The sequence below is a fragment of the Squalius cephalus genome, assembly GCF_949319135.1.
Source record: "Squalius cephalus genome assembly, chromosome: 8".
Classification (NCBI taxonomy): domain Eukaryota; kingdom Metazoa; phylum Chordata; class Actinopteri; order Cypriniformes; family Leuciscidae; genus Squalius; species Squalius cephalus.
Genome location: NC_137129.1, coordinates 13,696,940 through 13,701,083, shown reverse-complemented (window position 1 = coordinate 13,701,083; position 4,144 = coordinate 13,696,940).

The following is a 4,144-nucleotide window of genomic DNA, read 5'->3' as shown; positions in this document are numbered from 1 at the left end:
TGTCAGGTGGTATGGACATTTTATGTGTGATTTTAATGAAGAAGAAAAAAAGAGAGAGCGAGAGAGTGAAGTAAAATATGTCACCCCACACTATTTAAAATCTTTTGCCATGTGATCTAATATTTAGAAGTATTTGGTCATCATAAACAACTGCCTATGACTGAGAGGTGCATCCGAAGAGTAATAACCTTTTTGAATGCTGAGTTGTTGTTTTTTGTGTGTGTGTTTGTATTTTCTGTATACTTTCTTTTTATTTTAATTGATAAATTGACATCTTGACTATGAGTTTTGGTTTTACCTCAGTCTCATTCTCCTTGGACAAAACTCAATCAATAAATAAAAAGTGGCACAATTTTTCAACACTCTCCCCTATTGTTTGTCACTAAAATTACATTCACACAGAGGACCATCTTTTTCCATAAGCTGGAAGTGTGGAGCCAGAGGGGGAATGAGCAAGTGTCTGAATTCCTCAGAGCTTCACGCTGATGTGGTGTAACGGTGGCCTAATTTGTAAATGCGAAGCCACTCTACATACAGGAAGTGTTTATTTCCGATAAATATGACATTGTGTCAGAATGAGCCTCATCTCTGTCAAAATAACTCTGAATGATTAGAGTAAGATCGCACCTCTGTCTGTGCACATGGGTTGCAATATCTCACACACCACCCGAGGCTTTTACAGAAATCACTTACTGTCACACCCCTCCTCAAAGAAGATGCATCAGAGACTCACAGAGAGAAACTCAATGTCAAGGAGCATAAAGAGAAGTCTTTCCCCTAGATGTTTCTGTTCAGATATTTTGTTCATGATGTCTTCACGACCTTTCTGAGACTTGAAAGTGGTAGTTGCATAGGCTGTCAATGGAGGGACAGAAAGCCCTCAGATTTCATTAAAAAGATCTTCATTTGTGTTCCGAAGATGAACAAAATTCTTACGAGTTTGGAATGACATGAGGGTGAGTAATTAATTTCCATTTTTGGGTAAACTAATGCTTTCACCTTTTAGCAAACAATTCCAGCCCTAACCCTAACCTACCCCTGAAATCAGAGGGAAGTGACTGATTGAATACACAATGTTGATCCAGGAACGTGTGCTTTGTTAATCACATTGTGCAAGCATAATTGAGGACTGGACATTCTGTGACTTTCAGAGCACATTTGACCGTTTGCCAATTAGAATAGTTTGTTTCGAAAACCTAACCCTAGAGAAAATACTGCCAAATCCCCTGTGGTCCAACGCCAGCTTAAGGATTCTGGACAATGGTACCAAGGAAAGCATTTGATTTAGTAGCCTAAAGCATGTAAATTTTAACAAGCTACTGATTTATTATTTGTTTCATCTTATGTGTCAACAGATCTTTTAATGCTGTGTTAGCATAATGCATTTAAAACTGTTCATTCAATCTGACACAAGCAGTACTGTGAAAGGCTGCTGATCTGATTAATGTAAGAAAACATATGCAATTATTTCTGTCCATGATGTTTTTTTATTGGTCTTCTGTGTCGTATGTGCATGTTTTGATTCTAGACTAGAATTTAACATGCTTCTCTATATGAGATCATTGACATGCAATTCGTACTTCTGCCTAGTCCCACAGAGAGAGCTAATGGAAGTTCAGCTCTACAACCATGAAAGTCACAGATGGATGAATATCAGCATCCATACAGCTCATCAAAACTCAAAATCTCTTATTTATGTGTTGAGGTTCATTCATGCTTGCCACAACAAGCTGAGAAGAGGTGTGCTATACTACTTTTGCAAATTATCAGACAAAAAAAAATTGCATAGACTTACAGTGAAGGAACGGCCTATTTTCCTAAGATTGTTGTTGCACCTCTTTTCACCCTCTGTCTGACTCTGAATGCTATTTTTTAGTCTTGGTTTCTTCAAAAACCCACCTCCTCAAAAGCTCAGTGTGCTCTGATTGGTCACCCTTCCCCAGTCTGTTGTGATTGGTCTATCACTTAGCGTGTGTCATGTAATGAAATGTAACTCCCCTTACCATAACAGACCAGCTCCAGAGGGTATACTGTAACTTCGCTAACTATGCGCTAACCTACATGTCACAACTGAACTAAAACGAGGGACTGATTTTTAAAAAAAAAATGGCTTGAAGTAAACTAAAACAAAGGAACGATGGCCATGATTAAATTAAAATTACTGAACTATGGACTGATAAAAAAATAAAATTAAAAAAAACCTGGCCATGATTGATTCAATTAATAAAACTGAATCAGTTTTGGATCAGATGGCCAGAACTTTATTTTTTTTTAATTATGTGCTGTAAAAAAATTATTTTCATGATTTATCACAACCTTTTTTTCTTTTTTTCAACTTGGATAATTAATGTGTTTCAAATAACATAATATTTTGAGCTTCTGTTGATTTGAGAACCAATCTCCATTGTGTTAACTCAAATATTTAATTTCAATTAACTCAAAATGTTAAGGCTACCAGGTTAAGTTAAACCAACAGTAAATTCTGACACTGTGGCTACGATTGAACTAAAATGAGGGAACAATGGCCATGCTTTAACTAAAATGAGGGAATGAATTTGTAATTTAGAATTAAAACAAGGCCTCAGTTTACTTAAAACTACGAATTAGTATGAATGAATTCTTAATTTGTGGAACTATATTTTTTCTTCCAAAATCATGTACAGGGCTCCATATAATGGTATTTAGTTAATCATCAATTTAAAAGAGCCTGGACCGTCAACCCCACGTTTTCCTGTTTGTTATATGAATGGATTTTATTGCTTTTTATTTATTGAATCACCTTCTGTAGACAACTTTAAGAACACCTGCATAAAAGGTGAAACTGTTGTCATGTCTGGCTGTGAATGCTTGGGGAGAAAGAGGTTTGAACTGGCAACGTGTGGGCAGGCTACAGTGAGCAGAAAAGATCCGTCTTGGCATTTCACGCTTGTGTTTTCTCCAACCAGCCTCAAGCATTCTGCTTTCCTGATGTATTCAGGGAACACTGTGGAGTTTGAGGACAGGTGTTGGAACGCTGGGCGCCTGTCCCGGGGCTGTCTTGCACTGCAAGGTCATTCTGACGACTGAAAAAAAAAATCTAGTCACATCCCTGCAGACCGTTTTTGGTCCGGCATGACTGGAAGATGCATTGATGCAATTTTTTTTTCCCCCAGCAATTTAAATATTCATTATCAAAGCTTTTTGGCTGATGTCTCACTCACAGTGTCAATGTGCTCCTCATGGGAGGGTTATAGGCAAACATGCATAATACATGTGAAGTGTAATCTCAAATCAGTAACACGCTGGCACTCACTTTAACTGTCCTCTGGCACTGGACAAGACCTCAGGTTCTGGCACAGGGCCGCATTCTCACTCAAGAGATATTTGCTAGGACTCACTCAAGTGAAAATGGTGTCTCAGAAGGACAAGCATTAAGCAAATAAGTTTTTGCAAGGCTTAAATTTCTCAAACAACATATTATAAAATTTTTTATACACAAAATTTTGCCTCAAGTAGCCTATATATAAAACAACTTGTTTTGTGAATGAAAATAATTGTTGATCATTTTAATGATTTGAACTTTGCACTAAAAGTAAAGACTAGGCTACTATTAATCGCTTTTGGTAAAACTGTAAAATGATGGTTTGCTATGTACTTTCTTACTAAATATAGATCTGACAATGAACATGAAATTTCATTTTCATTACATTTATAGATAGCAGATGGAAGAGGTAAATAAATAAATGATCATTGGCACCTTAATGAATTCCTTGAATATCAGATGAAAAATATAGTGGAAGAGGGATTTTCTGTTTACACGGTTATGTGATCTGTAATGTGATGTTAATTAATTTATGTAGCCTACTTTAGTGTGCATACTGTTCATGGTTACGTAGTAGGCTATTTGTAATGCACATTCTGTTAATTGTGTTTTTTATTATCTTTTTTTCAATATTTATTATCAGCATCTTCATGATAAATGTAAAGCACCTGTAGAGGACGCTAGTGGTGTCTATTGTATTCACTACTAAACGAACATGGCAGGGCTTTCTGTTGCTGTCAGAGCGTTCGCTGTTCGCTTTGATACGCCTCGTGTGATTGGCTGTGGTGGGAGTGGGCGGAGTTTAAATTGGGCTTCATTTATATAGAGCAGGAAGCGCTGGGC